Source organism: Pseudomyrmex gracilis, unplaced genomic scaffold (assembly GCF_002006095.1).
Source record: "Pseudomyrmex gracilis isolate BER0280 unplaced genomic scaffold, ASM200609v1 scaffold_144, whole genome shotgun sequence".
NCBI lineage: Eukaryota > Metazoa > Arthropoda > Insecta > Hymenoptera > Formicidae > Pseudomyrmex > Pseudomyrmex gracilis.
Genome location: NW_018020728.1, coordinates 158,094 through 171,140, shown reverse-complemented (window position 1 = coordinate 171,140; position 13,047 = coordinate 158,094).

The window sequence follows — 13,047 nt, the reverse complement described above, 5'->3', positions numbered from 1 at the left end:
GCTTGGACGTTTCTAGGATGAGTCTCTCGATTCACGTCGTACATATCAAAACGCACGATAGTGCCTTTTATACGCGAAATTCATGCGATTGAGAAGTGAAGAGATTTTTATGGAGCAATATCTCAAGAACGACTGAACCGATCACTTTCGTTTTAGTCCCAATCGCTTCAGAACAAAACACTAAAAAACAAAAGTATTCTTGTGTTTTTTAAAGTTACATGACAGGGAAGAGAGGAAAAACACTACGTGACTATAGTCACGTGATTAAATATATATATTATATAAATAATTTATTATATATTTATAATATTATACCTTATATTGTATTATATGTATTATATATATATATACTATATGGTAAGGTCACTGGACTTTGGTCGCGTGACTACGCTAAGGTCACTGACCTTGGTCGCGTGACTACGTTGAGGTCACTGACCTTGGTTTCATGATTATGTATATATATATATATATTTATTTATTTATTTTTAATATAATATATATATATATATATATATATATACACCGGTATAATATATATAATATTATATATATATATTATATATAGAATATCATATATAATATATATAATATTTTCTTTTTTACTCTTTTCCCTGACACGTGACTTTTAATAAAAACAATAACTGTGTGCGCGTAGCGCGCGCCTGTGTTGTGCTAGTAACGATAAAAATTCACACATGATCGATTTGTAACTCGCAAAATAAACCGTGACGAAATGGCACGCGTGGTATCAACAGAAAAATGCAAAAAGCTTTTTGAATTCCGGAGCGGAGAGTCGGACATTAGCGCATCGAAGTGAGTAGTTGACTCGTTTGTCAGTTATCGCGTTGGCTTGGCGATATTGCGAAGTAACCGATTTGACTTCAAAAGAGAGTGTTAAATAACACACACACACGTTGTGATTTTATTCTTGTAAAAATTTGGACATGTTTATAATCGTTGTCCTCTGATAAGATATTTTGTTTCGGCGAAATATATTAAATTTTATATCTTCGATGTTAATCTAGCAGTCGGGATAAAACGCGTCCACGTAAAATGCTGGCAAAGCGGTGCAAGTAGCGTTACTTGACAAACGTCCACTATAATTCCAAGAATCTGGACGTTTTAACCACGTGCGCGAACACAAAATTCTTTTTGCTTGTCACATCGCGTGCTCTCTTTCTCTCTCGCTGCTCTATACAAGACTTGTCACCCTCTCTCGAGCCGATTCTCGTGGAGACGGGTGGGGACCGGTCCCACGATGCGACGCAAGGCCCGGATCGTTGATGCGCTGCCGCGGGAAGAACGTGTCATCCTTCAACGTCAATCCGATGCGGCGGCGGACGCAAAACGAAGCGACGAAGCGATTTGAATGCGTCCCGCGAAACCCGGTGCATTCCAAAAAGTCACTGCGGGTCGTTTCGGTCCTGCGTTTCTCTCCTTCTTGTCGCGCGGTCCGGAATTAGGCGTGCGTTTTTGCCGCCTCGTGTGAAACAAGATAATTAGGATACACGCGAAAGAATGCACGGCACTGTGTAATGTGAGATCTCGATATCACGTAGGCGAACCACTTGATTTGCTCTTAGACGGGAAACGGAATCACTTTGAACCAATGGATTGCGACGAAAAAGGCGATACCTCGCACGCGTTGATTAACGCTTTCACTTTTTGCGAATTATACGATATTCCCTTCGGAATACATTAGACGCGATTGATTTATATATATCTCTCTCTTTCGAGATAAATCGATTACTTCATCGGCTACTTGCTAGACACGACATGGTCGCTTTGTTCGTGATTATATACCTACTTCGCGCGTTGCGCGGTAGTAAGGACACTGTTCATTGTCCGTGCGATTCGAACGCAAATGATAAAATGATTGCTTGAAGTATTCCCCGAGTTACGTATCCAGGCAATTAAGAACAGATATATATCTTGTAAGACACAGCGCCGAGGTTTAGATTCTAATGACGTCTAAATCATTCCATCGTCGAGCGTGTTCAGCAGCCGAGAGCGCGGAATGCGCTCGGATTTGTCGCGGCACATCTCGCGTTTCCTCTTCTCCCTCTTTATCTCATACGAAAATGGGAAGAGTGTGCTATCGCGGAATTCCGTGGTCACTCGCGAGAGAGCGGACGAGGATCAAAGCGATTCTCTCTCGCGAGAAGCATCGCGCGTAATCCTTCCACCGTGAAAGATCGAAGACGCACACGCAGAAAATACCGTGCGCGAAACGCCGGACGCTAAAGGGACGATGTAAACGGACGCTATTACCGGAATAGCTCTCGCGCACACGGCATTCCGCGACGGGAGAATCTCTCTTTTATCTGTCTCCTCCTTCTTTCCGCCGCCCTTTTCCGCGGAGCTGGTTTCGTGCCCGGGAAGCACAATCGGCGCTGGCTCACGGAAATTCCAGCGTTTGCATATCAAGGCGCCCGCCACCGTTTAAACCGGCCGTTATTATCTTCGAGTCTGCGTTGACCGATCTGTTACCGAGAGCTATCTTAATTCCAATTCAAATACGGATATTATTGTTTTATAAGACTGCAGTGTCTTTTTCTTTCTCTTCCTTTTCCTTGACTCTCTCTTTCTTTTTTATTTTAGCGTATTTTATTTTGTCCCGGAGTGTTTATATGAAAAATGACGTAATATTATTGTTTATATATTAATTTTTTTCTCCGTATTTTAATAATACTGTGAGTAACATGACACATATATTGCGCGCGACGTCACATAATTTATAGCTCTATTAATTATATTATACCACACGGAGTTAATTAGAAAAGGAGTTTTTTTTTTTTTTTAATGAAAAGATTGTGTGATGGATTTGTTTATGCCGTGTAAATGCCAGTTATCTTGATGTAAACGATCAAATATCACGGTTCTCATGGCGCAAATCTCTCCGGGCGTACAAAGTGCGTATTACCGCGTCGGCACGATAATTAAGTTTAATTCCATTACTGTGTTATTAAGAACAATGACAACCGCGGAGATAAATAAGCGCAATACGTCATATCGTAAGTGAAAGTAAACACGTAGTTGCCCGCGGCGGCGGTTCGAAAATAAAAGAAAATAACGCGATAATAGTCACTGTGCGAGCGTGCAAGCCACTTGTGCTACTCCTTTGATCGCTCGTTAACTGGGAATTACTCTAATTACAAGAGACGAGGAAAAAAAGAGATACATAATGCATACACAAGCTAGAGAGATATAACTAACGACCGACGCAAGCGATTTAAAAAAAAGAAACAAAAAAAAAAAAAAAAACGAACGAAGAAAACAAATCCAAACGAAGGAACGGGAAAGAGTAGCACAAATAGCTGCATAGACATCAATTATATGTACATTAAAATTACACAAACACATGAATTTGTTGTAATATTCATAATTGGTAGGAAATGAAATTTCCTAGAATTTTTCGTAACAAAAATGAATAGCAGATAAAGAAGATAGGCCTGTGTTGCTTCTCTTTTTTTTCTTTTAACTTAATTAAGATTGCAATAAAAATTGTCACGCCGAGCTTTGGAATTCAGAAAGACGGTAAGTTTTCCAGAAGAAAGTCGGCACACAGGTATCGTCGGTTTTGTTCGGATCGCGCTACTAACGAGTCGAAGCGACACGCACCACGTGCGTTTGTCGTACGTGCGCGATCGCGGAATCAACGACGACAACGGCGACGGCTTTCGCGCGGTAGATCCGCGATTAAGACTCTCGCCGGTCATCCAATTTGCTGGGTTTTAGGTCGCCGCCGCCGCCGCCGCGGCGATTCGCATACGGCACGAGCGAGTGTGTTTCCGATCGTTCGTTTCCGATCGTAGCGCAACTAAACGAAGGCGGCGTGATTTACCACGCACGCCGGCATTCGAGAAACGAAGAGGAAGCGGATAACGACGATCCACGCGCGACTTTCTTCGTGTCGCCTCGACAATTGTACGTACGATATTCCAACTGCGGTCGGAGCGACTCGTGATCGCATCGCGCTTCTATTTATTCGACACAAAGCGTCCTAGGAAGTTATTGTCAGGGTTACCAGAAATCGACACGAGAGTAACAATAACAGTGTAAGTTTTTGTTTTTGTTTTTCATATCGACAAAAAATTTTTTTATTTTTCTAGAGAAACATGTTTTGCTTGGTATCGTTCAGCGCATTTTTATATCCCGCTTAAAGTTGTGATGGCTTTAATTGCTTTCCAGATTACACAATTTGTTACACACAAATTTCTTCTCTCAATATTCTCGGAAAAGTACGTGAGTGAGTTTAAAAACTATAGTTGAGAACATTTACAACTTTTTTTTTTTTTTTCCACGACGTCCGAACTCGCCGAGCGAGTTTCCTGGCCTGGCGAGCTCAATGAAGCGATTTGCTAAATCGCCATAAAGAGACAAGGCCTTTACTCGACTAAATAACTCGCGCGGGCTCGTAGCGGGGATGGGTGGAAACGAGGAAACGGCTGTTAGTGCCGGTACAGGCGCAAGAAACCCCATAAACTCGCGTAAAACTGCCGCGCCGAGGGATTACGAGCTCGTCTCGTTTATTCTGAGCGCGAACTCTCCACGGCGCGAACTCGAATGTATCGGCGCGTTTTCCTCGTTCGGCCGATATGGGAACACGTACCTGCGTATGTGTTTGTGTATATATTTCTGTTGCAACGACCGAATCCGCCCGTTAATGATTGTGAGCGGTCTCCCGTGGCCGAGCAAAAGAAACGCCGTAAATTACATCGCGTTACTCAAATTCCCAGCTTAGAGTGATTGCGAGGCGGACCAGTGATCGTGCGCGTAAAAGCGTTCGGTTTCTACCTGTTTCGCGAGAACGGAGATAATGAGAGCTCGGAATGGCGCTGATACAGAGATCTAAGCAGAGATCGATGTATATCGCGCGAGTACACATAGCCTCGCGGTGATGTCGGTAGATATACACTTCGCGGGTGATTGAGCAACGAGAAGAAGTAATCCGCCGGTTTATTACGGGATATTTTACTTACCGAGCAGTTTAGTTTCCTCGTTATTGGTGTACATATTTTATATAATAACAAGTTTACACTTTTGAATTTTTCTCTCTTTTGCACATTTATATATATACGATCGAAATTTAATTTAAGGTAATAACCACGGCCGAATGTTTACGACAGTTTTTTTTTGGGTGGGGTGAGACCCGCTTTCAAATGTGTGTATTAATAAATCATCTCCGATCGCGAGTGAGACGGGCCGAATTTATCGCGCGTTCCTTTCCCCGCATATCGCAAATGATCGGCATCGCAAAACGCACGGACGAGTGCGAAGAGCGACGCGACGAAAGAGGGAGACAGGAACGAGAAGGGTTGCATTACGGTGCAAAAAGACCCGGGGCCCGCAAGACGGCTGATGATAACATCAGTCTCCGCTGTCTCCGTGTCGTAGCGGCCTTACGAGTGGAAACAGGAAAAGAGAGAGTGAGAGAGAAAGAGAGAAGATTCTGTCTTTGTCCCCCCTTTTCACCGTGTCGCTCTTCATGTAATTTGTATCGAAACATCGCGGCGCGGAGAAACTGTCGGCTCTCGCCAAAAGACCGATTGCGATTCGACGTAAGTCAGAAACGCGCGGCGGAATCCCGAAGAAACTGGGCCCGTTGGAATTGAAGGAAGTCCTTCGGCGGGATCCGGAGGAATCCGGAGAAAAAGACGGAAGAGGACGGAGCGTGGCCATCACAGGTTCTTTTGTCCCGCCGCGGAGTTTCGTGCTCTCGTCGCGCGGATCAGAGCGGAACCTCTATTCGGGTTTCTCTCGATCGTCGTTAAAGCTGAATCGGAGAAACAGTGAATCGAAATAACGTGAAAAATTTGGAATAAATTTTAATTTATATACGGACACACGTCGCGCGTTTCATACATGAAATGAGAGAGATTCGAGCAATGTGCGTTTAAAATACGATGACGTTACACAACGTGTACGTCAATAAAGTTTGAACACCAGTTATTCGATACTTCGTGAAATTAGAAAATCGCAAAGATCGCACGTTTCTACTTTTCGTGTTTCTCTGATCACTAGCGAGTTATTTTTCTCGACACGTTTCATTATTCTCGCACAATTTTTTCTACACACGTAAAATATATGCAAAACAAACGATTTTACAATTCGCCCGAGAAGATCAAAGGGAGGAGACAATCGTCCTTTGGTCTCGCCGGGAACTTTTGAGGCCCCTCGCTGGACAAACCAGCGCGCGGCTCGTTCTCCCTTTCAATCTTTCGTCTTTTCCTCCAAACGTAAAGACGCGTGCACGCGGGGGGTGAGAAGAAGATGCAGGCGATTTTTATTTGCTCGTTGAGGTGAGGCGAGCTGACTTTTTGCCGGTTTCAGACCCGCTAACAAGCGCTCTTTTGCTCCTCGCGAATTGTGATGCCGCTGACACTTTAGTGATGTTCCTGCCTCTACCGTGGGGCTCCCGTCTCGCGCTTCCTCTCCCCCTTTCGGATTCGAACCATATTCGGGCTCAGCCTGATGTAAAATTCGAAAGATCCTACTCGCGCCGAGTATTGAGCCGCGATACGCGCGTTCAAAAAGCCACGAGATACGTAATTTTTCTGACAAAGTCAAAAAATAAATAAATAAACCGATTTATGATCAAGTGATATTTTACAAAATTAGCAGAAGATTCTCAAAGTCGAAAAACATTGGTGAGAATATAAATAGAACGAAAACAAATCTTTATACGAAAGAAATTACAATAATGCATAAACACACTTCGCTTCTCTAAATCGCGTACGCGTGCGATACATTTGGAAATAGCCACTACGTTTTTCGGGATATCTCTGCATAATTCAACACGTGATACCGAACGCTTCCGGTGGCAGAAAAACGCACGGACTTCGAATGACGCGATCTTCTCTCCCGGCCCCGTCATCGCTAAAGTCTCCCGGGCAAGCGTTATTCTTTACGACACCTTTAAGATTCCACGCCATGTGCCGCCTTGACAAAACCACCCCGTCCGCGGTCGGACGAGATTGATATACATTTTTAATGCAGACGGGTCTGACAACACCCGGGGACGGGAGAAAGGGGGAAACCGAACGTCGCGGATTCCACGCGACGTCGGGACAAAACGAGGTAGAAAAAGGGAAACGGGCGTACCGAAGCCGAAACTCGAACGCGCGAGGACGCGAAGCGCGGACGGAGGCGGAAACCATCTCGATTCACGTCGGATTCCTTCAAGCTGCTGTTTTTTGCGACCGCTGATACGTGGCGAGAATCTTCGGCTGCCGGGGAGCGAAACGATCGTCGAGCACACAGCTGGGAACTTGAAACGAGAGAATCGACGATACATAGTGTAAAAATGTAAGTTATATATATGTTCTTCTCTGCGAAACAAATAACAATGTACGTAAAAGTAAAACAACGATCTTTCAGTTGTTCAGAATTTATAGATCTTTTATCTGAGCGATCTCGTTATCTATTAATTCGCGCACAATTCTAGTCTTTCGTACTGTAAGATTGTAAACATTGAAGATTATTGACGAGCTGTTGAAACGTGTACATGAGAGGAGTGTACGTCTCTCTCATCTCGGTCAGAAAAGAGAGTAACTGAGTAAACAGCAATTCCGGACAGCAGTTTATGCAAATGTTTCTTAGACTCGCGCTTTTGCAGCATGCAACATACATACATGTGACGATGTAATGACGGCGTCGAGCGAAAAGATGAGAGCGGAGCGCGAGGAGGAGGTTGGCGCAGGAGGGAGAGAGAAGCGAGAAAGAGGGCAACGAGTCAATTAAGAGACTCACGAACAAATGCATTGGCCTAATCATTGTCGGAGGGAAGAGCGGGCACCGCCTAAATTACGAGCAGCCAATTATATTGCGTTTAAAATTAATTACTAGATCGTTCGAAGATAAATCGATGGCTCTGACGAGGAGAGGCCAGTGACGAGGGACGAGAGAGATCCGCGCCACGTCTCTTCCCCTCATCTGCTTCGAAATAAAAAGTAACAGAAACCAGCGGGACTCCGCGCCGTTTATCTTCCCGCACGTATCTACCGAATCTGCTTTTGAACAGCAATTATTACCTCGTCAAATTAATCACGCGTCGACCTGACACAATGGCGTCTTAACGTCTGCATCTCGGCGCGACGATTTCGTGCCGTCGATAACGCTATACCGCTCTTCGTACAAAAAAATCCCTCCCCCCTTCCCTTCCGCCGTTCTTATCGATAAGCCAGCATCGACGAGTCATGCCTTGCGTGTCTCTCCTCTCCTCGTGAGAAGTGTGACCGTGTTTAAAACCTCCTTTCTGAATTATCTTCATTATGATCATTTCTCTTTGATCGAGAAGAGGTATATTTGTTCGCATATTTTTAATACTTTTTTTCTTTTAAGTAACGTATATTTATATTTCAGTGAAACAACGTTCGATAGTCCATTTGATTAATTCTTATTATCTGCCATCTTAATACGCGCTTCATTTACAATTACACGTATAATGATATAAGTTTTTTTTATATACATATATAAGTAATTATGTAAGAGATTCTTTCGATCTCCGGAGAACTTGAATAATCATTATTTAGAGTCAAGCTAATCTATCGGAATGATCGAAACGGTGAGACTTAATGTGGCGGTGATTAATAAGACGGCAATAAAATATCAGAAGCGTTAATGGATCGGGCGATTAACCGCGCTATTACAGCGAGTCGTAACTCGCCCCGATCGATCGCTCGAGAAATCTGGTTCTTCGCGATCGTCAAATCGCGTCATCGCGACTAGAATGGGGAAGAAATAGGAGAGAGGGGGAATTCGCTATTGCTATTATGAGAGCCCATTAAAACGATTTGGCCGGGTAACAATGGCGGCCATTCGTATTCCACGGCGCTATCCTCTCCGCGGTTGCATGACCGCCATGCGAAACCAATCGTGAATCGGGTTTATTGCCAGTTAACAGTTATACTTGCTCGATCGTGCACGTGTACGTGTCCAATGAGACACGATTCCGCGCCTTCGATATCGATTTCTCGCGGCGACTAATCTGTTCTAGATCGATCGCGAATTGCGTCTCTCGACTGCCCCGCGCAACCAAACACAGTAGAACCTTGCGCAATATATATTTACGAGATTTCCGCTTCTCACAAGACTAAATTGTAATTAGTTTAATCTCGATTTTATTACAACACACTAAATTTTTTTTTTTTATTCTCAAGATTTTGTATTAGAGAATCGATATAGAATCGAACAGCAAACTAAATCTAATCCCGGAGCAATAATCTCCGATCCTTGAAAGGATTCTTCTCGCGGTACTTGTAATTTATGTGAGCGCACACGCGCGTGATACAGTCGTTGCGTCCGGTAACGAAGACGCCTAATGCTCGACTAATTCCAGGATTTATTCGTGCGGGAAAATGCGCACGAGCGAGAAAGAGAAAGAGATAGAAGGAGGGTGATTTATTCGTCGTTAATGCCAAAATATTTAGAGGTCGTGCGTATGCGCTAACTAATCCCCGACCGGTTCAATTAGCCGAGGTGCCACGAATGCCGGCGCGGGCATTCGTACGCTACAGCTGGTCTAAACCGGTTTAGGATCGCGTTCCGAGACAAGTTAATACAATGAAATCGATGCGAAGTTAATCGTCCTGGCGTCGTCGAGGTGTATATCGGCTTTCCTCTCATCCCGGAACGAGAGAGTTCTATCTTGTGTGTGAATTTACAAGCTCTTCGCTCGATAACACAGCGATCAAACGTTCCGAAGGATTTCCTATTTTTCATTTTGACTCATTACGCCAAATGATTTATCAATGTGAATAATGTGCTGTCAGTAATTTCATTCTGGCGTGTATATGCACTTTGCATATATGACACTTCGCCTTTGGAGGCGAATGTCTCTCGTTCTCTATTGACGTAAGCTTTTTGTGCCCTATGGCTGTTAACTTATTACTCACGATGAGATAATTAAAAGCTCGATTCCGTAAGTATTTTATCAACATAACGAAACGCGCGTCATTTCGCGCAAGATCTACCGATATCTCGATATATTCGCCGACATCTCGGGTACCGTCTCCGCGGTTAGCGACCGTGTAACAATTGATTTACGACGATAAACGACGCGTTCGAGAGAACAGACGTCTGTTTCAGCGGTGCGCTCTACGTGACAAGAACAATCGATCATATTATGACAGCGTGGAAATGACCGAATGTTTGGCTAGTCATCGAAATATTTCCTGACACAGTCAAGGGGAAAATTCAAAAAAGGTAGGTATATTGAAAAAAAACTGTTTTCATCTTAAAAATTATTCTGGCTTTTCATAATCGAACTTTATTAAAGTAAAATATCTTCGAGACCGGACATGATTGTTATAAAGAAATTGTCTTTTATCTCTTTCCAGGGTGCTTGAGCAAACATTTAACGAGTGAGAGGTCAGCGCGAGAATTTTACTTCAGCGTCATCTATTTCACTTTTACACAAATTTCGCTTTAGCAGCGTTCACTTTAGTAAAGTCCGACTAAATTTTTTTAATAATATTTTCTACTAACGTCAAAAGAATCTTTTAACTTAAGAATCTGTAAGATTCAACTCTTCTCTTCCTTCGAGAACACCATTTTTCGGTGTACTAAGCAAGATATTATTTGCAAAAATCATTTTGAGAAAATCATTTTTATGTAAATACCGAGAAAGGAATGTTGTTATAATATTGTTTATAAAATTTAATTCTTTAAAATGTCGAAGAACGCGAGGAACGAAGCGGCAACATCGATCATCGTCGTTTTTTTTAGAGACAAAAACTGAACAAGTACGAACGGAACATTTTTTCTTCCGATATTTGTCGGTCATAATTAATCGCTTCTTTCCAAACAAAATAATTTCACATTTAATCTCACTCGCATCGGCGTACTCGAGAAGTCTAATACGCGTCACGGCGAAAGGTCATGCGCATCAAACTGAATTAACCTTCTTAATGAAGACCAACAAAGTAGAAATGAGATGTTAACGGTACCTCGGGAGTTTGAGCGATGATTGATGTATCAAATCGCGGGAATGCATTCGTCTATTAGATCAAAGCACCCGGACAGTTAAATATTTGCTGGTAGTGTAGAAACTGCCTAGTTAAGATAATTAACACGTTTATCGTCTTTATTACAAACGTCTCTCACTAGAAATTGCTTGGTTCTCACTTCTCGATCGTGACGTGTGTTGCGAAATCTCAAACACACTCGATGTTAAAGTTTAGATTTATTGTATTTTATTGCGGTATATGTATACACATATATTTTTTATTCTCCAACGTTATCATTAAAGTTTCTATATTACTTGTATTTTTTTTTAAATGAATTCACAGAGAGTTGATTACACATCTTAGAGAGTTAATTATTCTTTAATAAGATCTCTGTCGGGATCTCATCTTGCGTTCTTCTCGAAAGATCGATTGAGTGAAAGTGTAAGAAAAGCGGATTTTAGCAACCTTTTAAAACACGTGCACCTCGCGCGGAGCTATATAATTAAATTATGTTCCAATATTTCAACGAACGTGCGAGACTGTAATTCGCTTTTTCGCAACATTGTAGATATCTACATATACTTTGCGCGTAGAGGCAAAAAAACGAGGCACCTTCTCGCGTTTAAATTCACTTAAATAGCAGAGAGCAAGAAACTCGAATCGTCGGAGCGTCAAAAAGCGATCTTGAAATTTAACGTCGTTACAAAGTGTAAACCGCACGTAGTGCTCGTGCACGATACATTCAATTAGCGATGACTTTTTTTGACCGAGAGAAAAGATGACTCGAGACGAAAAAGATTGCTCGCGAATTGTGCGGGAGAGAGACGCAAGAGAGCGAGAGAAAGAGAGAGAGAAAAAGAGAGTTCATTGGCCGGAATCCAGTAAAGTTGCTCGTAAAAATTACCCTCGTTAATACGAAGCGGATTTCATAAATCTCGAGTAATAAGTTTTTACGCATTGGTTATGGCGCATAATGGCGGCTTAATTGTGGGCCAGTAGGCTCTCGCCTCGCGGGCATTCGCGAGCAAAGTCTCGGTTCCCCCGACGTGTTGTTGCGCACTTGTGTGTTGTGTTTGTACACGTCTGTGTGTATGTGTGTGTGTGTGTTGCGCGCACGAACTCTATAGACACCATGAAACACATAAATACCGATACTCGGCGGGGGCACCCGTTGCCAGCACACGCGTGAGCACATAAATGCATAAATATCGAGAGCCCAAGTACGTTGTGAATTCGCGAGGGCTCCAAGTCGAGTCGAAATGTACGTATGTATGTGTTACGTCTTTATGGCAATATTTCGCGATGTTAGCAGGACCTTACGCTATTATTTGTTTGCGTTAAGTCGTTTGTTACAACATCTTTCAGCGTACTTTGTGCGCTGCGGTGCTCAATCGACCGATAATGATCGATTTCAAAATAAATTTCTCACACGATTTACGATTGGGTGAATTAATTAACGCCGGTATAGATGATTAAATAAATGCGCGCGTAAATATAAAACCAAATAAATAAATGTAGTTGATAGAACATTATTTTCAACTTCAAAGAAGCTAGAATTTATACATGTATATACACAGCTTCGTGAAGTTGTATTTTATGCGCTTGCACTCTGTGTGTGTTGACCATAATATACTGATAATAATCTGGTGAGAACCGCAGGAATATTTGCCTGGCGGCGCTTAAAGAGGGCAAACAAGCAGCGCGATGACGACACGTGGAGTGAATTCAGGTTATCATTATAATTGGAAATCATGATAGCCGCACGCATGGTTAGCGAATATAATTACGGTGTTAATGAGACCATCTATAGCAATTACGCGGTGGTAACTATTGAATAAGAACCTCCAACGATCGTTCGCAACAAAATTACGGCTACTAGAAGGGAGCAAAGGTATAATAATATTAATCTCTTTCTCCTTTTTTAATTCTTTCACTATTTTTCACAAATCCTAGATAATTTAGTATCTCATCTAGCTGAAAACTATACTCTTGATACTTTCGCGCCGGGGCATTTTGAAGCAGACCTTTACGCAAACGTCCCATACGGGACGAATTCGTAGAATTTCGAGAAATTGCTAGATATATTTTCAAAACAATT